This window comes from Sturnus vulgaris, chromosome 9 (assembly GCF_052056855.1).
Source record: "Sturnus vulgaris isolate bStuVul1 chromosome 9, bStuVul1.hap1, whole genome shotgun sequence".
NCBI classification, from domain to species: Eukaryota; Metazoa; Chordata; class Aves; order Passeriformes; family Sturnidae; genus Sturnus; species Sturnus vulgaris.
The window spans coordinates 13,169,042-13,192,467 of NC_142251.1; the positions used below are offsets into that span (position 1 = coordinate 13,169,042).

Consider the following 23,426-nt stretch of genomic DNA (forward strand, 5'->3'; position numbering starts at 1 on the left):
AGTGTAAGTTACATTTCTTCATATACTGGTTTTGGAGGTATCTTGTACCATTTACTTTAGCTGCAGTCATTGTAATTTAAGTCAACTTTTTGAATTGATGAAACACTCTGAAAGATTATGATCTGTTTATCTGGGTTTTGGAAGAGAAGTCATTGTGGTCTGATCTTGCCAGGTTAGGTACTGAATGGTGAAGTCACCCACATATATGAAATTGCTTGCAGATGGTTAAGCGTGGAAGCTGAGCTTAATCTCCCCATTTCTCTAGCTTTTATGAAACCTATTTTCAGGCATGGGGATATTTTATTTTATTACATTTACTCATCTTGATTTCTCCTGTGACTAAAGGATTCTTTCCCCAGCTGCTTTGTTCTTAATTGTAAGTGAGCAATTACTTCAGGATGTGTTACTTTTGTAGTATAAGCTATTCCCAGAGCAAAAGAAATATTGAGAAAGACAGGGTGTGCCCAGGATATTTTCAAAACTCTACCTTCGCTATTTTTATCTCTTTTTTTTTTTTTCATGCTGCAGGATTTTTTATGGCATTAGTCTTAGCAGGGTGGATGCAGTGTGATTTTCACAAATGAGATTTTCCTTTCCCAATTATGTTGTACTCTATTTATGGTTGTTCCACTAAAATTTAACTTCTAATGTTGTTTTTGTAGACTTGACAATTCCCTTGTCTTTCTGTTTCTCATGAAAAATGCAGAAAATCAGCTGCATCTCTTTATAGTGTCCATTAAATTCTTTAAGAGATTCCTGTGAAGTCTTAGAAAGATACTCACTAATGAGATATGAATGCCATATCTTGGCTGACTACTTAAAGAACTACTGACCTGTTCATTATAAAAACAAATTTTGAAAGGCGTGGTATTTATATCCTATTTATAAGACTCCTAATTCAACTAAAAAAAGATCTTATATAAAAATAAAATAACACTAGTAAATGCTTTATGAATGAGGATTCCATAAAAAGAAGAAGTTGTTTATAAAAGCTGTACAATTTGCTAGGCCTTCATGGATATTTCTGGTCTTGCAAAATTTGTGCAAAGTCATGCCATTCAGGAGGCATCAATTAAGCAATTTATTTATGCAAATGGTGAATGTAGTAAGTTAATTAGAACAGCAATGGGTGTTTGCTAGAGATTCCAAGTTTGGCAGGCTAATCACTCCACTCTGGCATGCTGCATGCCATTTGTCCCTTAGGCTTCCCATAAAAATCAGTCAAAACTCCTCATAAAAATGACAGATTGCTTCAAACTCAGGAGCTGTGTCCTGAATATGTTCTAAATAGGATTTGGTGTTTTGGGGAGAAAATGGATTTGTAATCAGATGCAGAGACCCAGGAGAGAAAGGACTAAAGCAGACAGGAAGAGAAGATTAAATGAATATATATGAAGCTTCCAAAGAGCATTTTCAAGTAAGGTATGACTCAGGATTCAAATTTCCCTATATATGCACACAAGACCCAGACTGATGCTTTTCAATATCATACTGAATCTATTGAAACCCTCACAAAAAGGCCAAGGTAAATGTTTAACTGAAAAAAAACCCAAAACCCTCTATGTGTTTACCCAGCATTTCATTACTTTCCACTTCAGGAAGGAGATGATCCTAGATAAGGCTGGTAAAGAAAGTAAATCTCTCTGATACTCCAACCACAAAACATCAATGGTAATCTCTGCTTAAATGTTTCTGAGTTTTCAGCTTCAAAGGCTGGCCACCAAACCAGTGTGCTGGTGTAATTTTAATTCTTTTCATCATGCCATGATTAGGTAGGGTCATTTATGTGTACACACTGGCACTTTAATTTGGTGACATTCATTTTACTCTTCCATAAATAGTCAGTTGATACTTTGATTGTTATTCATGTATTAACATACTCAAAATATGAAAATGTTGACTGTCCAGATCTTCTATTTAGTAGCTCTCTGTCAGTTTATAATTTTTTGTATGTGTGTGCGCATGTTTTTTTCTCTGATTCATTTAAATTGCTATTTCTGGTGCTGCATTAACTAACTAAATTTTTCAGTTTTTTTTTAGCTTCTATTACACTTGGAAGGTTGGAATAAATTCCATTTTACTGCCCTTATTTTGGCAGACACGTGTACATGCAGTTTACCCTGTCCATCCGACAATTCTGGCAGCATTCACTGAAATTGCAACATCATGGGTCAGAGATTTGTAAGTAAGCCACAATCTACATGGCACAGTAGCTGGAAGTTCAGGTTGCCCAAAATGCACGGGTGTGTGTGTGTTTGTGTCCATCTAAAATCATTAAGTGATCCTGATGACATGTGGCATCAGAGAGGGAAAGGCACAGAACAGTCAGTGCCATATCCACAAAGCTGTAAGGATGTTACAGTGAATTTAATGTGTTTTCATTGCATCATCCATAATTTTATTTAAAATTTAATGTGGTTGTTTGGGCTTTTTTTCGTAAAGTATCTGTCATGTTTAGAACTGCATGGAAAGACCTGCACAGATGCACATGCGGGGTGGGGGGGTACTGATGGCTTTTAGCAGTCGTTTTTTTATCCTAGATATTTTTCTTTTTTTTTAGTTGCAGAAGAATTCTCACAATTAGATCTTTTGCCACACTGATAACTGCCTTGCTGCTCTGATAAGATAATGGTCAAATGTCTCACATCACTCTGCAGATAAATGCTGGTTTATTTTTATGAAGGAAATTATTACTTTCCCTCATTCTGCTGGAATGGGTCTATATTTCTTCACTCTTTTCAGCCTTTAGGGTGGGCAATATATTTGAGTCCTTCCTTTCTTTCTGCAGCTTTTCAGTTTCAATCCATCTACTAAATGGGAACAACATCATCCATTGTTCTCCCTTCTTGCATTTTTCTTTTCCTTAACAGTGATTTGTTTTAACGTCAAGAGATACTGAAGATTTTTTGTTTATTACTGATGAAATGGCTAGTCATCAGTTCATCCCAGGGGAAGAATCACATCTCCAAGTGGAAGGAACACATCACCTTTTAAAAGGAATTGATGATTGAAATTTTGATGAAATGTAGTAATCAAAGTGAGGATTACACCCACAATAGCCTTCCTGAGAAATTTTCAAGCTCCATATAAATCTCCTAATCCCACCTACAGTCCTTCTTTTATAAGCACTACATGTTCTTATGTCACCTCCCCCTGTAACTTTGTCCACACTCTCAAAAAATTGGTGTAAAAGCTGAAAAAGAAGAGTTATCCCTTGTTGATGTGCAGTCTTTTTTTCCAGCTGATAGAGAATACTGGCACAGAAAAATTCCTCCAGAAGTGCTCATTGCTTGGTAGTACCTGACTGGCAAGTGACAGCAGAGCTGCAGTGCAGGTGGTGGAAAAAACTGCCTCACTCACAGTTTGCTGATGAACACAAGTCTGAGAGCTTTGGATCCACAGACTTGGCTGTAGCCAATTTCTCTTTTGTGATTTTCCTATTTTCATTATTTTTTGACATTTCAGAGATGAAGCTTTGTTGTACACCACAAAGCTGTGGCAGTGGACCAGGGAGATAAGAGTTCACTGAGATACAGAACATATAGCCTAAGAAAATGTGTGAAAAATTGAAATGACAAGGGTGGGTTGATAGCTTGTTGCATCTGAGCTACAGTACCTTGGCTGGAGAATTGGGTAATTGGAGATACAGTAAAATAAAATGTGTTGGCTATGACTAGAGAGAAAAACCTGAAATATTGAAACCTCCCAAATCAGGACTTATAATAGATAGATTGACTAATTCAGCTTTAATATAGGAATGCCACAGATAAAGTATGATTCATATAGTTGATAAAGTCTCCTTTTAAACACTTTATACTGAGCTTGTATAATTCAGTAAATAAAATGAAATGTAAACGGATTTCCATGCAAGTACCAAATAAAATACAGCAATGTCTAATCAAATACTATCATATCAAAAAAACAATATGAAGGAAACTAAAGATATTAAGACATAGAAAAACTTTTGTAAATAAAAAACTATAATACTGATGTCACTTAATCAGATTTCTTTTCTACTACCGTTAAACAATCTCGTATGAATTATCTCCCATTATCCAAACTACACTCTCTCTTTTACATTGATATGTCTTCCCATCAACTAGAGAATTGACAGGGTTATATCTTGGCACTTCCTCGACAGTTTAAAGCAAGTTTGTTGCCTGGTCTGTCAAAAACTAGAGCAAAGATCTATGTTTAGACCAGTATAATTTTACTTGTCTCAAATAATCATCTGCTGTACAAGTCCTGTTGGAAAAAGTGGTGATAGGGCCATCATTTGCCCTATTTTCCACCCTTTCCATCACACTGCAGATATTAATAAAACCCCAGCTGTGCTCCAAAGCATTTATTTTCTTCTACAGGCACAAGTCCTACAATTAGAAGCAACCCTGGTGAAGAAGGTTTCATTGGATGAGATGAAAAAGGCAAATTACAGTTCAAGTTATATCAATTGACTCTTAGGTATGATGAAATAAATTCAGTAAAACTTCTATCAGGTTTCTCTAGCAGCCTTGTTCTTCCCATCAGACTATCCACAAGGAATATGTCACATCAAAATGCCACTCTGTTTGAAACAGGCATGTTCTAGCCTGTCAAACTCTGCACTTACATTTGCAAATTAATTTTGTTGGACTTGGAGTCATTATACAATACCCTCACAGCATAAATGTCATCACAATGTGTTGTTAATGGATTGAGTTTCACTGGAATCTGTGATCCAAATCTGAATCTGACCTTTTTTTCTTAGATGCATAGTATTGCACAGTGCTGAAACTGAACAAACATTTAAGTAAATAATCCTTTCAAGTGCAGGAAGAATTACATTGATTTTTCCCCTGGAAAGCAAAAATCCAACACAATGTGACTAATTTTTAAACATCATTTAGAAAAAAGTTCAGTTTTTCTGAGTAAATGTTATTCCTAGAAGTAAGGAAATATTTTATGAATAATGTATTTTGTAAATTAAAAATATATATATATAAGATTAATTAGTTTGGTTAACCAGTATCTAAAATAGAGGAAGATTTGTTACTAGTCTCTACAATCTAATTCTGAAAATATTTGGTCTTCTTTCACAGGCAGTATATACTTCTTAGTTGTAGGAATACTGCCACATTTCCTTGTGTTGGTGAGTTTATAAAAGCAACTTCTTTTAGGTGTCAGATGAGCATAAAACTTACAAATATAAATTTACAAATAAAATGAAGAGGTTTTATATATTGGATTTCCATTTGTTCATTTAAGAGAGCAATCTCCCAGCTGAACCTGAGAAAGGGCCTTCTGTCACAACACACTGAGAACAAAACAAGCAACCAAGCCCCCAACAGCTTTCTGAAACTTCCTAATTTAATAAAAGCTGCTGGAATTGACAAATTCAAATGCATTTTCCATGGCCTCTATGCTCTTGTATTAGAGCACAGAGAAATAAACACATGAAATCTTTCAATAAGAACTTGGTGAGCATGGCATAGATTTCTCTGGATAAATACAGCATGGCTGGCTTCCTACTCTTCATGAGCGAGTGCATTTACATACACAAATATTTCCTAGATGGCTCCTCCACTTTTTATTTATTTACAGCTAATATTTGTTGCATATGCCCTTTTCAGAAGCAACTTGATGTTCCAAAATCCTTTCGGAGTGTAAAAATACAGATTAATATTCTGCTGTATAAGCACAGCTGTGATGATTGGTAAACAAATATATGATACAGGTCCCTTCCCCCCCCACCAAATACATTAGGTGGAGCTCTAAAGAAGCATCTTTACTCAGACAGAAGAGTTTTTAAAAAACTATTTCTATTGCCTATGAGAATGAGTCCTGTGAGAATAATGTTGAGTGCTAAAACTTGTTTTACATGACAAAAATCACAAACATCACAGAGATTTTTTAATGATTCACTCACATTGTATGTGCTGTCCATAGGAGGGAGAAAAAAAGAAAAAAAAAGACAGAGTTATATTATCCTAGTTCTTTTGAAACTATATAGATTGAATACATTGATTATTAAGTGTGAGCAGTAATTCCTGAAAATTAACATTATGTCTCTCTTTCTGAATGTTTTCTGCTATCTCGCAGAGGAAAGAAGGAAAGCCCAACAATATTCTTCACAGTGGAAATTAATGTATTCCTCAGATAAAAGAGGCTGCAGCAGGGGAGTTACAGGCTGCTGCCCGATGGGCCAGTTTAGCTTGCTCTTATGGGCCATTGCTTTGCCTCTGCCAGGGCTCCTCCCCTTCAAAGCCCATCCTACAGACTGACTGGTGGTATTGGAGGAAATTGGCTACTAGACCACCACCAGATTAGTTCCCATAGCCACTTGCCATCTCTCTGATTTTCTAACTAAAAACACGGGGGAATTGAAGTGAGTAAAGCCCACTTGCTAAGAGGTTCCTGCAGCTGATGTGATCATTGTTATTCTAACATGTTCTTATCATATTAGCATTAGCATGTTAGTTGTAATAAACAGAGCAGGATGAAAATCTTGCTGAGGAGTGCATAACAGCCACATTGCACTGCAGCACATCATTCACCTTCTCTTAGCACCACAATTATGTGTTGTCCAATTTTCTTACAACAGTGAGGTACAATGATTGGATTAGTTGGAGATGCCATAAAGCTTTCAATATTGTAAATTTTTAAGAAAAGACTAGCAAGATTAATCATCCTGTCAATATTGACATATTTGTTGATATTGCCTGGAAGAGTGAAGGGAGACTTGAGATGCTTTTCAATCCATTTTGTGATTTTAGGGCATTTATTAAATTAATTGGTTTCCGGATAATCTGTTTGAAATGCAACACTGACAAGTATTTTAAAGGCATGATAGCAGAGTGTATAAAACAAAATCTAAGAGTTTAAAGAGCACACAGCTCATTTTTAAAAATGTTTTCTCATATCCAGGGCCAACATATTTTTCAAGAAGACATGAGAAATTTAAAAGTTATTACCCCTTGATTTAAATAAAAAATTGCATAAAATCCTTGCAGGGTTTCTACTGCCCGTGTAGATAATGGAAGTACAAGAGGGCAAGAAGACCTAATAGACTTTGTTTCTCTCCCATATAATCCATTCTCAACAGATAAGCAGAACATAACCCAAAGTAAGTTTATTGTAAATAAATCTAAAAGGACCTATTTTTTGTCTGTCAGAGGAAGATAACCTTTCTCTAAAGTCTCCTTTTTAAAATGTTATAGCCTAAAGAGTGGTTTTCTCTTAATATAAATTTTGATCTTTGTTTATAAATAATATTGCTCAATAGTGAAATATTTTTAAATGTGATTTAAGAAACTATCCAAACTACTGTGGCACTTAATTCATCACAACTTTCCAAAGCAGTAACAAGTGAGGAAGAAATCTTTCTGCAGAAGAATTTCTTCACTTTTTAGAAATAATTGGTTTTCTGTGTGTTTTCTCTCATTTATATGCTGTGAGACCTGACATCTGTCCCTTTTGCTGTCTCCTTAACATCGGAGTCTTGCAGGCTGCCATGGGGAAATTCCATTCCAGGTGGTGCCCTGTGCACACAGCTCATGTTACATGATATGAAATTACTTCATTCCTATAATTTCATTGCTTAAATAAAAACCATGGGTTGTAAGGTTGTTCCTGAAGTATGGTTGTTTTTTTCTCCCCCATCATGAGTAACACAGAACCAATATTTTTTCTGTAACTGGTGACATAACTGCAGATTGGGTCACCATTGGCTTGCAATCAGCATGTTGTATTACACTTTCATGTGGAGAAGGAACAGTAATTTGCTGGGAATATTTAGTGCAACCCAACAAAAATGCTGTTCAAGTCTTCACAAAGACTGAGATTGATCTTCATTTCTCTTTCCAGTCAACTGCTGAAAAATCTTAACAGTGAAAAAAAAACCAAAACAAACGATTGTGTACAAATATTTCAGTGTCTTGATAGACCTTAAGTGTAGAAGTTAATATTTAGCAAAGAAAAGCATCTTTCTTACTTTCTTTTTATGCATCAATTCACATTTTTCTCCATTAATTTTGTCCCTTCTGCAGCCATTTCTGTACCTCTTAGTGGCTCTTTCCTAGCACACACAGACATTCTGCCAAGAAATAACATTGTCCACCACTGTGAACTTGCCCAGCTCCACTGATTTTAGTAGCACAAGGCTGATTTAGACCATCTGATAAGCTAACCCTTGTATTCTTACCTTTTTTTTTTTTTTTTTTTTTTTTTTTTGCTGCTGTATGGCAGATAATTTTTCTTCACACTGTTATTTTTTGACAGCACATTCTGACTAAATAGAAAATAAGAACTAATTTCTTCAGTTTCATGCCTGAGGAATCTTTAATATGAGAACATTTTTGTTGAAATATTTGAACACATTTACCACACCCTCTCCTCTTAATAGCTCACCTCCCACTTTAGAGTACAGGCTCTTAATAAATATTTTACCTGGAAAAGTAAAAATTTTATGTCATGCCATGGTTACTTGCTAATGATATTATAACTGGTAGAAATGTAAATCCTGGTGGAATTTTAGTAGTGTTTATTTTGGTTATTTTTCCAGACTGCAAGCAGTGACCACGAATACTCTTACTAATAAATTATATCAGAAGGAAATAGATCTTAGTTTCATTGTATGTAGAGAAAGGGTCTCATATATACATCTATTGCATATTTTTTGTGAAAACAATGTAGGAACTTTTTTCTCAGTGAGGAGCTGGTAACACTCACAGTCATGAAATGTTTTTTGGCCACTCAAAAGCATATAGAATAGGGCAGAAGTCTTTAGTGGAAGTGCTCATTTTTAAAAATCACTGGGAGCAGAGCAGAAGGATAAACATCTCTTATTCAGGGGTCCTTTGGGGCCCAACTTACTCATATTAAGAGTATATAAATCTCTCTTCTGGCTTCTTTACCTGATTCATTGGAATACCATACGTACTTCACAACTCTTTTCTCATTAGCATCTCACAAGATGCCACAAATTTGCCAGGTAATTCGTCTCAGAATTGTAACAGATTTGGATCTCATCCCATCTGAAAATTAAAGGACAATGAACCTGATTTTTCTCTTGACTTAATAGAATGCAGTTTTCAAAGGTTGTGTTTATGCCTTTCTGACCAGACAAATTAGTCATTATATCTTCTTAAACAATTCATTAGTTACTAATGGCTGCAGTGACATCTGCTGATGACAGTGAAGCTGATCAAGTAAGGCTTTCAGTACTGCTAAATGCATCCCCTCATAAATTCCTGGGTTTCCAAAGAGTGTAGAAGAGAAGGCAGAAATTTCCTCTTGAGCAATAATTTATTTATCCAGAGTTGGAACCTCTAACTCTTCTACCAAATTTTGAACACAGGCGTGTACATATATATGAGGTCTGGGAGCTCCGTGTCTGGGAGCTAAGGGGAAAAGTGGTAGAGAATTCAAGTCACATTGGTCACCTATCTTTACATCCAAGTTTTGAGAGGTCACTCTTTTCAAGTGTGGACACCAAGAGACCAGGAATTAGATGGTCAGTTTGGGGCAGACTCATCTCCACACAGCAAGGACTCTGCCCAAGCACTGCAATCACCCAAAAGCCTGAAAGACATTAGGAACATTTTGCAGCTTTGCTAGATTGCTCCTGTGCTGATGGTTTTAACCAACACATGCAAGCCCCTATGAGTAACATCAGAACCCTGGCTAGAGAAATGTCTAATTCTCTTACAGCTGCTCCATACTGAGCCTTCTGCCCTGAAGAGGAGGGTGAGAAACCTGTTTGTGTGACACTTGCTGGTCCCTCCTACAAGCCAAACTGAGGCTCAGCATGTTTGGGCAATGGTGAGTAGTGAGGGGCCAGCAATGTGTTGGGGAGAGTGGCAGTCATCAAACACTATGGAAGAGTGCTCTGACCCTGTTTAGCTGCTAGAGGCAGGAGTGTGTCACTGGGGACAGTGTGACATACTCAAGGTGTTCATAAAACAGCCCTACCTTTGTGGACCTGGCCTCTGCTGTCTCACAGGGTAGGGCAGAAGACAACAGCAGGTCTAGGGGGTAATGCTGCCTTTCAGGATTGACACCAGTTATTTCCTTGCCATAGGTGGCAGATCTGGAAATTATTAAGAAATAAGTATTAACTTCTATTGTTTCTTCGAGGTCTAAGGCACCATACCACCTTTTCCTTATCTACAGGACCTCCTGTGAGCAGTGGAAAAACATGTCACTGAAAAAAAAAAAAAAAAGTTGAAAGATGAGGAAAAATAGTTTGCTTGTAATGTGTAAATAAATATGTATATCCTTTTGATTTACTTCCCAAGTTTATGGCAATTCCCACTCTTCTAATAAAGCTTTTTTATTCCCCAGTGTTCACATGGCCTCAGAGTACTTGAGTGTGTCAAACTTCTGACTGTAAAGGTTACTGGGAGAGAGGATGTTAAGTTTCCCCAGGATTCAAGCTGGTTAAGTTATGTTTCAGGAGAGAATTGACACACACTGAAACCAGCCCTTTTGCTGCCATGAACCAGCTGGCAGAAGGGTTGCAGATAGATTACAGACCTACGTGGAGATTTTCTAAGTATCCTTAAAGAATAGAACATAATTTACCATGTCCAGCAAAGGCGCAGTGGACAAATCCGGCTCTTAGGTATAACTAAACAAATGACTAATTCTGGATTGATTTATACTAGGATTATTTCTTTCCTAACAGGTGAAACACATTCATATGCTCTCAAATTATTAGAGGGGTAAAGCAGTGTTCATGCCCTGTGTGAATAAGATGATCACATTTGAAGGAGAAGCTAATCCAGCATATGCTGTTATGGGAACCTTTTACTGCAGCAAGGTTTGCTATATGTGAGCAATTTAGTATGTGAGCCAAACTCCAAAAATTTGTTCCCATGCTAATATAGGGATGGAAATGAAGCCCATTTACAGGCCTTGATATCTGTCCTGCACAAGAAAAAAGTGTTGCTTGAATGCTTCAGTTTGACAAACCTCACTTCTTGCATTCTATAAATTGAGCCTCCAGCCAAAGTCTCTGTGACAGAGATGCTTTGGGTCCCCTCATGCAGCCATTCATTTATAATTTTCCAATTTTTTTTAAAAATTCAGTAGATTTTTATTTGAAGATGCTTTATTGAAGAAAAAAAAATGTAGCAGTCCAGTTCAATAACTCCATTAGGAAAAGTTTAGTTTAAATATCTTGAAAAAGCTCTGCTTTAGAATTTCGGGAATAAAGAGGTATTTTTATCTTGAAAATACTTTCAATAATTTTTTTTTGTTTTGAGACAGAATTCAAATGCATTTGGTAGTTTTCAATATTTTAAAAGTTTTAAAATTCTTATGAAATAGAAAACCAGTTCCCATTCTGCTGAATTTTGAAGTATTCAGAGGATAATTCCCTAAGAAAATTATTGAAAACCCAGTAAGTGACCTCGGAGAGAATCCCTCAGTATACTGAATTTCCTCTTGATATAGCAGAGAACAATTAGATTTTTAGAAGAAGAAAGAAAATATCTATTGCCTGTTCATGCTGCTAATGGTCACATCCACAATCCAATGCATTTAAACAGTTCCAAGTGATTTAATAATTGCCACTCTCTTACAAAAATAGCAATTTTCTCATACCCCTGCAATACAGAAGTAGTTTTCTAGTGTGAATGTCTGCATCTGCAATTATTCATATTCAGTGACTTGAATTTTTATAAAAGGTTTTTTCTAGCAAATCATTTTAACTCAGTTTGTAATCCTGCTTTGCAATTTAAAAGTTGAATTAATGTTTCTAGACTCCATTTATACTATGGGAACTATAATGGGAATGATTTCCCAGCCCACTGAATTTGTAGTAGAATTTTCCTTTGCTTGTTTCTTTCTAAACTCCTAGTCCACAATGCTGGATTAACCTTTCTTCATGGAAATGGCTCTTGCATAGGGATTGCCTTCACAACAAAAAAGGGAAGGCTACACACCCCTGCAGCAGCCTGTTACACACTTAATAGTGTTTGCAAACTAACACTTCTTTGTGCCTTCTTTGAAGTTAGAACAATGCCAAGGAAGTTAGCCTGGTGACAGCTAATTTTTTATTTTCTGTCCATATTCTGACAATAGGAGACTGCCTTATTCTGTTTGCAGCTCAAGTACAGGCATGATGACAAATCTTTAAGTGCAGCCACAGTGCTTGCATTGCTCATAAAACAGTTTTCCATACATGAGAGTTTATTGTGGCCATACTAGACACTAGGAGGAAGGGAAAGAAAGAAAGAAAGAAAGAAAGAAAGAAAGAAAGAAAGAAAGAAAGAAAGAAAGAAAGAAAGAAAGAAAGAAAGAAAGAAAGAAAGAAAGAAAGAAAGAAAGAAAGAAAGAAAGAAAGAAAGAAAGAAAGAAAGAAAGAAAGAAAGAAAGAAAGAAAGAAAGAAAGAAAGAAAGAAAGAAAGAAAGAAAGAAAGAAAGAAAGAAAGAAAGAAAGAAAGAAAGGAAAGCAAGCACTTTGCATATCTGTGTGAGTAGCAGATAACACAGCTGTCTCTTTTGATGATAATGAAAGAAATATATAATAATATATATTCTATTTCCTTTTCTTTCTCTGTTATTCAAATAATCCTATTCTGATCCTAGTTTAGTACTAAATAAGTCACTATTTTAAAATTCAGCAGTCTCATTTTGTCTAAAATCTCACTCATCTTGCTCTCAGGTTTGAATTCTCAATTTCACATCCTATTCACAGACTAGAATTACTGTTGTCATGTGTTCAGTCCTGCAGATTCCATAACTATGGAAAACCGGGATAAAACAGATTTTCCAATCTGCCTCTGTCCCAGACAGCAATGCTTGATTAAGTGCTGTGAATGCCTTGCTGAAATGTCACTAGGGGTTTGGCTGCCCACTGCTCTTTGCCAAGTGCACTGCAAGGCCAGTGTTTGGCTCAGTAGCTCTCCTAGACAGGAGGAGACTCTTAGCCTGCCTCCACAGCACTCTGTGTGGCTCTTTAAGGGCAAAATCATCCTGTTAGATTTGTGCACTGATCTAGACAGATAAACAGAGCCAGTGGTGCTGGGGCAGTCTCCATCCCAGTGTGGTCCCTAAGGCCCTCGGTCCTTCAGCAAGGTCAAACCAGCCAACAGAAACTGTGTCAGAATCAGGTTTGAAGCCATCCCTAAGGCACAAGCTCCATCCATCTCTTCCATCCACTGAAAAACTGGGAGAAACTCATACTGGATGCTGCTGAGAGAGGCTTGAGAGACAGGGAGCACAAGTGAGAAAAGGGCATTTGTTTTTCTCCTGGTGAAGGTTGAAATATTTCCCATGTTATTAAAGAAGATAATCAGAAATGCATATTGTTACATTAATGCTAATCATATGATTCCTTTTGATTGTACTAAGCTTGGGATGATTTTTATAATACCTTAAGTAATACAATATGGGATGGTTGATTATATTTTAAGAATGTAGTATTTACAATACTTTATACAACCACACAGCTGCCACATTTATGTTTAAATGTCAAGATTTCATAGCTGTATCATAAGACACACAGTACTTTGGAATAGTTCTTGTTTCTGTGTTATCTAATGAGAAAAAAATTAAAATCATTGCAAGTAAGGAGGAGAAGGTGTCTGGTGCAGAATGACCTGGATAACCAGCTAAACTGGGTATGAGTAAGGTTTGATTTTTCTATGCCTTTCAACATGTGAAACTGCAGCATTCCCAGAAGTGACAGTTTAGGAAATGCCTTAAAATCAGGCTCAGTAACTGGCTGAATCATATTGCCTGATATCCTGACCATGTGACCACGGACATCTATAAGTGAATAAACAACAGCAATACAGTGAGACTGCAATTAATCTTCACATTTGATCAGAAGAGTATGACAGAGAAACAAGATTAATTTTATGATAACCTGAGCAATCCACTTGTAGAACAGAAATCTGGTTAATAACAAACTGCTCAATCTAGTTGGTAAAATGACTGCAATTTGAAGAGAAAAACCTTCAGATGGTTTTATGCACCTTTATCACCAAGAGTAATTAGTTCACTTATTATTGTGGTGCAGTTGCTCTCCTTAGCAATTAGCAAGTTAGGACTGGTAGATTACTTTATAAAATTTGGATTCTTTTTAAGATATAAATTAATTAAGAGAAGTTGCAGCTTTATAGGGACCCAGAGCATCTCTCCTGTTCTTATAGGAAGAATGGTAGAGTCTAAAGCTTCTCCCATTGAAATCAATGGGAAATGTTCCACAAAATCCACAAACTCCAGGAGGTGCAAGACGTGGCACTATGGCCTACTAGTGTTTTGCTAAAACCTATCTTGAGAATGCTTTTACAAATTTACCTTTTTTTTTTTTTTTTTTTTTTTTTTAATTGGGAAGAAACAAAAGCAATAAAAAGTTAAATTTTAATCTGCTATAAATTGTCCTGTTGGCTTTATTAGAGCTCTGCCAAATTATACCTACTGATGATTTGGTCCATGAGTCTTAAACTATGGGATAAAACATGAACTCTCAAAATGTAGAGGTAAACAAAATCATTCTTAGTCAGTAATTAGTCTTCTAAACTTCTAAACTTAATGAGCTGCAAGCAGCTGAACTTCCTTCATTTCAATGCATTACTGCTCATGTTTCATGCTACTTTATTAGATTAGCTTGCAAATTAACTTACATTAATGAAAAATGATTAAACTTAAACCAATGGAAATTGAATGGCTTAACTGTAAAGGCATTTGAAATTGCTTTTAAAATTAACAATGGATTTATTCTCTGATTTTTCCATTCTTATAGTTTAGCAACATCTTCTTTTTGTGGATGCATGGGGTCTACAAAGCAGTTAAGGGCTCCTTTGTAAAGTGACATCTCAAGTCTCTTCAAGCTTTTCCCTGCAAACTTCGTTGTTTAAAGCAGGCTCAGAGACACTCAAACAGCACAGAATAGCAATGGCAAGAAGGCCATTGTCACACTATGACTGACTCAGACCCAGGCAGTGGAAAACCTGTTTTTTCTGTGTATGTGATGCAGGTTGGCTTAGAATAGTAACTCAGAGGATGATTTCAGAACTTATGCATTTGTCTTTTATGTCTGTGTACTACATGAAATTTGCTTGGTGATGTGCTAGAAAAGGTAGAATTCTCAACTTTACTTGAAAGAGCTTGTTTGGATTCCTGTAGTAAATTACATTATTCTTATGTGAAAAGTAAACAACATTGAACAGTATGCTTTTAGAAACACAGCTGAAATTGCTGGGGTTTGTTTTTATTGAGTATTTTGAAATTTTTCCATTCTATTTTAAGTATATCCACCTGTTACTACCAAAACATACCACACAAATTACATCTTAATTTAATTTATGGTATGGAAGGACCACACATTCATTCTTCAGCTGATTTATAGGTCTCCAATATAAATTTGAAATGTAAGATGCCTGCAGGAAACACTGAGTTTACCAAAAGACGTATACCAAGAAATGAAGTCCCCATACCCCAGAGAGGCACAGCAAACTGGTGTCTCTGTGTGGGGATGAGCAAGAAGGGACACAGCCTGCAGGGAGCCCGCGGGAGCTCTGTGTGACTCAGGGATGCAGCAGTGCTGGGGGTGAACTGGTTACTCAGTGCTTGGCAAAGGCACTGCTGCTCCTCAGAACCAGCGACCTTCACACCTCCAGCGACCAGCCCAGAACTCTGATATTGCATATTATATTAAATAATTTCTTTGCTGAAAGCTGGATGTTTCCTTTACATGGCACTCAAAAAGAGAAAGATCAAATAAAGTCTAAACAATGCCTTATGGTACCTTCCTGCAATGAATTTCATCCAGACCAAGGCATAAACCTTAGGTGATTATCAAGTACTTCATGAACATGCATAACAAGACAGAAAGGGTGGATTACTCCGTGCTACTTTGTATTGCAATTTACTATTATTTACCCTTTGAAAATAAATGGTCAACGAAAAAATAATGTGTTTTGAAAACACAATATTATGGGGAAAAAACGCAGAGTTTAAAAAATAAAGGTTCATCCTTTTATTAAGTATCTAGATTTCATAGAACCTTAAAGGTATTTATTTTGTTATCTCTGAGATCTAGAATATTGTATTTTTTTCCCCCTGAATAGCCCAGAAAATAAGATAAAAACTATGAGAATTGTTAAAGCTACAAAAAGTCTCTTTGTGTTTCCTTTTGAGGGTAAAGGTAATTTGTTAAGAAACCTCCCTGACAGGATGATGAAGCATAGTTCTTTTATTTTTTCCCCACAGTGTATAGCCATGAGAGCCAAAAGAAAGCTAGTCTTACTGTAACACATTGACTGACAATTTGGTTAAATAAAACCTCAAACAAAGAAAAAACCCAACATAAACAACAAAACCAAACAAAAAACACAAACAAATGAACAGCCAAGGAAATCAGATCTTATAATGGCACCAAATTGGATTCTGAAATAAAGTATACAGCTCTGAGGTATCATCAGATAGTGAGATTCAAAGAAAAGCACAGCACCTCAATTATTGCAAAAAGTCTCTTAAAGGATGCTGTCGCATGTAGAAATTTGTCTCCGCAGTTGTACTGAAAATTTTAGATTTCCTATCATTATATTTTATTATGCCTCATAAAATTAATAAATGTTTCAAATGTTTGGCACACTCTACACATCAAAGCCTTCAGAATTTTATTCTGCACTTTTAAAATATACATGATAATGAAATTAAGCAGCTGAACAGAAAGAATTTATTTGATTCAGCCTTACACTAAAACCCCATGAGATGTATTGGCTTGATAACACATACTGCATTGAGGCAAGAGCTTTCCAAAAGCATTGAGGTCATCACAACTCTCATGATTTTCAATAGATATTCAATTCTTTTACTTAAATTACTGGTCAAGCACTTCCCTGCTTCCCACCACTGATGTCATGGACTGCAGGTAAACTGGGACAGCATTTTATAGTGTTTTTAGTCCTTCAAGATGAAGTTAGATATTTTAAGTGTTCCACATTAAATTTATTTGATTTTTTTAAATTATGCACTGCCTCCATGTTGCACAAAATTCCATTCATTGGAATGAAGCAAACATGGCAAAGTTTCAAGTATTTTTATTTTTTAAAAAGTTAATTGGTAACTTGATCCATAACTAACTGCTCCAAAATAAATATGGATTTAACTGCAGAACACAGAATAAAAACAAATTTCCTCTAATAGCTGCAATAGCAACTTTAATGCATAAAGAATGATTTTTAGAGTACAAAAAGTCATCTGAAGCTTTCTGAAATACAAGGTTATAGTATCATATTAAGTAGCATTACTTTGTGTTGAAATATATAACATAATTAGGAAATAAGATGAAAAGTAGTTTCCCTGTGACAAAATAATGCATCTGTCATAATGGTGTTACAAGTTCTAACATTTAAGTTTTAATATTTTAAAATTGCAGGTAAAGTTAAAACTTGTTCTTTAAAACACTCAAAAATTATTCAGTTCAGTGAAACACTGAAACTTTCTGCCAGCCCTATTAAAAATGCAATCAGTGCCTGGCTTCATGATTGAATCGCTTGAAATAAATAATCAGCCATGGACTGGAGTGCTCACTTGCTTAGCCATTTCATATTAGTATTTTGAGAGCATTCCATCTTCATACAGCTTCCAGAGATAGCAAAAGGTAATATATATTTCCTTCTACAGAACTGCTGGGAGTTCAGGATATATTATCCCCCTCAAACAGATAAAAGTGGTAAAGGTAAGGATTACAATTCACAAAGGAGTGGAATGAGGTGCTTAACACCTGAGGATGTGGAGACAGCCAACCACTGAGCACTGGAGCATTTCTGTTTGCCCAGCAGCCAGGGCATGATGCCCTGGCACAAGGTGGCCTAATGACATCACTTGGTACCCAATAGCTGTGTGAGAGACTGCTTTCTTTGGAGACTCCTTGGAGAATTCAGGTACACATTCCTTCCCTTCTTCTCTTATCTTAGATGAACATTTCTGATGTGCCCACATGGAAGGGTTTATACAAAAACTTCCTTCTCTTATTTTCCAACTTTCCAGTTCCCACTGCTTATCTTGGAATAGTGCAGTCTCCTAAATATAGTTACAGGTCAGTGCTAGCTAATAGTTCTTAAAGATGAGTGTGACCACAGTTTATATTTCAGTCTCTAGCTTAGATGCTAAAATTTTGAGTTAAGACTTCCAAAGACATTCAAAATCTGCCCTAAACTTTCTATAATGGTACCTAAGTCTAAGCATCTAAAGAGTGATGGTTTAAATATTTCCTTGTATAAGCTAGCCCTTCATCATAGAAGCACTCTGAAACACTCTGTTCAGGAAATTTAATCCACTTAGTTTTCCAGCCTTTGTAAAAATGTCCCAAAGATCTTATGAATTCACTTTTAGATTTATTTTGCTAGGTCCTTCTCTTTCACTTTGTTTCCTCTATAAATATCACTGGGCTCATAAGTATCTGCTGTTTCACTCAATGTATACATATTAAAGATCTGTCTGTATTTACAACTAATCATAATGTTTACATGTTTTCCTGATAAGGATATAGACTTTCTCTCCCTAAGAATGGCTTAAATGAGGCAACAATTATTAATGAATGTACATCTGCTTTAGTGATTGCATGGTGTAAAAGTTTCTAAAACACTAAATGTCTTCAACTTGAGTTCATGGACTCTGTTCCTGAAACTCAAGGAAAGCTGCCAGAAAGAGTTCATTTATCAGACACCTGCAGTCCACAAGTGAACTTCAGGCAGTTCAGTCATGAAGAGGGAGCAGTATTCCCAGATGCTAAATTTCACTGACTTGTTATTTTATCCTGCTGTCTCTCATCAACACATACAATGATTCCGATTTTCCTATCTGTACTCCCTTAAATGAACATATACTTACCCACAGGGCTGCTACAAAGAGGGGAAAAATCAGGGCTGTTTCTGCAGAAGTCAGCAGTCATAGTATATCCCTCTCCTTCAGTTTAGCAAAACAAAGGAAGATAAAGAACACTTAAATCTTCTTCAGGGGAGTCTCAGCTAGATTACAGCTGCCTTCATCAACCTTTCTCACAATACATATGCAGCACCTGGCACAAAAGTCATGTCACAGGTGAAAATGAATCTCACTAAATGATGCTCTGTATTTTGGCTCTCTTGGTGCATGAACTGCCCCTTAGTAGATGTAGACAATTAAATAAAATGGTGCAGCTACACAGTCAGGGAGAGAATTGCATCTTCTTTTAAAAACATCCCTTCTGGCTACGTGTGATAAATCTGGCTGGAGCTGGGGACCCGGGCTGTTAATTTGAATTTAGATATGCACTCCTTTCCCCTTTTCATCTCATCTGGCATGTACACTTCCGATGTGCCCACGTGGAAGGGTTTATGCTCAAACTTGCTCCTGTTGCCTTCCAGAAGTGTTTGGGAAGCTGACCATGAGCATGTCGATGGAGGACAAAGCAGAGGAGAATCCCAATGTGACGCTGCCGGGCCGGCAGCATGGACAGCTCGAGAGGCCAAAGGGAAAGGCTGTAAATCATACTCACAAGGAGATTGATGATGTTTGTGCAACATGCTCTCAGGGTGCCAAAGAGGTGTTTGTTCCTGAGGCTTAAGAATTATTTTTGTGGAAGGCTTTTATCATTAAAGTTGATGATGTGCCTACAACCAGGAAAATAAAAGAGCGATGCTCGCAACAGAAGAGTGATTTGTATCCTTTTGCATGACAAAAACTTTCATCATCCATCCCTTTGACAGTTATGATTTGTTAAAGTTTTCTCCAGGGTGTTTGTAACAAAGATTTGAATTTATTTTTATGTGTTTTGCATATTTATTTCTTCTATGCATGAAATCGCTAGTATTTAACAGATCTAGCTCATAGTTTGTATCTAATTCACATACAGGGGAGACCTCTTAAACATGTAGCCTTTGTGTGCAATAAATTAATTCATTGTAAGAGACTGGTTTGTTTTATCAAGTGTTAATTAAAGTTGGTTTTGATATGAGACAATTTTAGAGAAAAAAGCTAGTATGCAGGAGCCCTATTAATTGAGAAAGTCAATTTAGAGTTGCTTATATATTTCATCATTATTATTTTTATATTTTCTGGGCAATTATTGAGAAATCATAAAAATCTATATAAAATTACACACTTGTTTGTGAGATATACATTTGAACACTCAAGTACATATTTTAAATGTGTAGAACAAAATTATAAGAATGAGGATGAAATAAATGCCAGTCTTCTGTTCTCACAGATTTCTTGCATCTCTTTTTTATCATTTTATTATGGTAATAGCGTAGTAAGAGTAATTTTTGGTAAATCAATATTTTCTGCAACAACTAACGTAGGTAAGTGTGGGAAAGTCAGTGTTAGTGTGAAAGATTGCTTTATTGTGCAATCAGATATCCATTATTGTGGGTCATGGTGTTGTTTATTTTACATGCACACTACTAATGTGTTTGCAGGTCTAAAAGGATATAGCATAATAAAACATCAAGAAGGATATGACATGCTCCAGTGTAAGCAACTTCAAGAGTCTTTACTCATATCCCAGAGTTTATACATGGCAACACATTAATCATAGTCACTGTGACATTCAATAACTTGAAATTGTGTAAAAATAAAAAAAAAAACAATTGTGTAAATTGTTACTTCCTTGCTGCCATTTGCTAAAGTCATATTGTACAGATAGCTCAGCTGTATTGTCCTAAGCTCAGAACCTCACTGATTGAAGGAGTGTTGGGTGAAATGGCTGAGCTGAAGTTCATTGGAGACGTCCCCCTGACAGGGATGCCAGCAGGATTTTAGCCTTTCATTTTCTCTGTAGTTGTCTAGGCTTGCCTTAACCCCCAAAATGTTTTAAATTCTGCAGGACTAAAGAAACCTTGCTGCAGCCTGAAGCTTACTTGTTACCCTTACTAAAGTTACACTTCATAGCTACAAATTTCCATGAAACTGAGTTTTAGAGAAAGGCAGGATGCTGCCAATAACACAGCAAGCATGTACAAGGTACTGTTCAGCATCAAAGAACAAACTGATTTAGGAAATTTTTCCTTTCTAGAGCTGCTAATATCTCTTAGCACCTTCACAATATTTAAACATCTAGACCAGCAAAGATTTTAATCTGAAAAGAAAAAATTGGCAGGCTATATTACGGGGGTTAATTCAACACATTTCTATATTCATATCAGCCTGTAGCACCCTATAAAGTTTTAAAAATATTTATCACGGTGAGTTTTTGACATAATCTCAAAGATTCAGTAAAGCTTCTGTTCAGAGGACAGAAAGAGTCATTGAATATGCATTTAATTTGATTCTCTACAAATACTACACCACATAAGCACCATCAGCTGATTAAAAGGTTTTCCAGGGAAAATTGGAAGCACAGCTAAGAAGCACTTTCCTTTATAAAATAGTTCAGATTGTGTCAAACACATATAAAAAAAAATAAATTTAATTAGTGAAAATACTTTAAGCTGTATTTCATCACAAGCAAATCTTGAACTAGACAAGTGATAAATATATGCATATAATGATAAGCACATTGTTCTCTTTTTGCTATGACACATTAGATTTTATATTCAAATAAATTTTTTCTCCACTTAAGGATCCTTCCACAAATATTACTTAATAAACTGTAGCCTCCACATAATAAATGCAAATACTTAATCTTAAAACTGTTAATTTCTTCTTTCAAAAAACTTCTGTTTAAAAAAAATGAAGCTAAATAAGTAAAATAAGTTCAGTATTGCTCATTCAAAGAAATATTCTCATTTCACCTCTAATTTTCTGTTCAAATCAAATACTTTCCTGGCACAAGGGATTTTCAAGAAAGAATAAAACCATTGTTTATTTCAAGTATTTTTTGATTATGAGTTGAATATTATATACTTTAGTCAAGCCAAATTTTTCTTGCCAAGAAAATATTTTAATAAGATATATGCAGAAATTACCAACTGCAGAATTCCCCGTTTGTCTACAGAAGATTTCGCATTTCTTACCCACGCAGAAAATTAGGACCACACGAAGAGGATCATGAAAGTTCTCAAGAGCACCATTTTTACAAGGACCTGAGTCAACAGGATCATCAATTCCTGAACAGGAGAGAGCATGGTGTCACCCACCCATTCAGCCACACAACTTGGCAAACAGAAGTGTTTGGTTGCTTCTCGGTTCTCTGCTCATCTCATTTACAACATCCTTTCCCTTCTAGTGGCTTCAGCCTGGCTTTTAAAAGTGTGGATAGATAACAGGTGGTGATTTATGCAGTGAACCTTGAATTACATAAAAAATAAAAGAGTGGCCACGAAAGCAGGTTTCTGAAGCTTTCTGTTAAATGGTATTTTCCCACAAGTGGACAAGAATGCTTGAAAGATTTCCATGTCATCTCTGCAAAGAATGTTTTCTAGTTGTAACTGCCCATGAATATGCTGATTTAATTGATAACTTGAAAAAAATGACCAGTGGTTAAAAGTTCCTGAAATATATTCTCCTTTAGTATGAGATATACTTTCATCTGTGAAAATGCTAAATTATTCTGACCAGGTGTCAAATTGTCCATGAAATGTCTGATTCAAAGTTATAGATTACTTGGACATCCCATAATTCTTTATTTCAAACCACAGTTTTAATATTTAACTTCTGCTCTGAAAATACTTACTAATAATTAATTTGTCTGGGGTGAAACTCTTCCCCAATTCATCTCCTCCATCTGCTTGCACATACTGTGAAATTATAATCAGCTGTAATTTGTGACAGAGACGTGCCAAACATTTCTAAAACAATTTGGAAAGTGACAGACTGGAATCCTTGCCAACTTGCACTCCATGCAGATGCTATTTCTTCTTCTCACTTTCCTCACCAAAGCTGAGTTTAAAAAAGAAATCTTGAAGTTCTGTTAAAACAATATTTGTGGAAACCACTCCACACTATTTTGTTTTCCTCCTGAGTTGTAAGAATTTAGGGTCTGACTCCAAAGCTCATGGGAATCAGTAGAAAAATTCTGGTTGATTTGGCTGCAGTTAGCTTAGATGTTAGACAATTCTTCCATAGATTCCAGATGAACCTGCTAATTATAGACACAAAATAGACAGTATATATTCTCAGAGATTCCTTAGTTATTCATTCACTCCATAGTCTTAGGGTTAAAGGTGAATTTACAAATATAAGTGACTATTACTCTTAAGATAAATAGCTAGAATTTGATAGTACAATTAATGCTCTAGGTGCTTGCACCGGGGTAGTTACCAATTATTTCTTATTGTTACTCTTAATTTCTCTTGAATTTCAAAACAAAAGATACACTTTTATTACCAGAGGTAGATTAGGAAAAGATTAAAGAGGTGGTTAAAATATATCATCAAACAACAATAAAGCTTGTGGATTATAGGAACTATGCTAAGTTCCTCTCATATGACTGAATTATTTTGAAGTTTTGAGTTCAGAAAAACACAGACCACTTGAGGTTATGAGATTCAAGTTACATTAAACTGTAC

The 23,426-nt window shown here is 35.9% G+C and overlaps 1 long non-coding RNA gene across 3 annotated transcripts in view; it reads left to right on the top strand.

Annotated features, from left to right (window-relative positions):
- The window catches only part of LOC148222815 (uncharacterized), an 80,301-nt gene extending 60,115 nt beyond the window's left edge, over window positions 1–20,186 (top strand). For all 3 annotated transcript variants that reach the window (XR_015805383.1, XR_015805385.1, XR_015805384.1), the window contains 2 exons: window positions 9,688–9,798; window positions 19,344–20,186. This is a non-coding gene — a long non-coding RNA (uncharacterized LOC148222815). The remainder of the gene's footprint in view (window positions 1–9,687; window positions 9,799–19,343) is intronic.
- The last annotated feature ends 3,240 nt before the right edge of the window (window positions 20,187–23,426 follow it).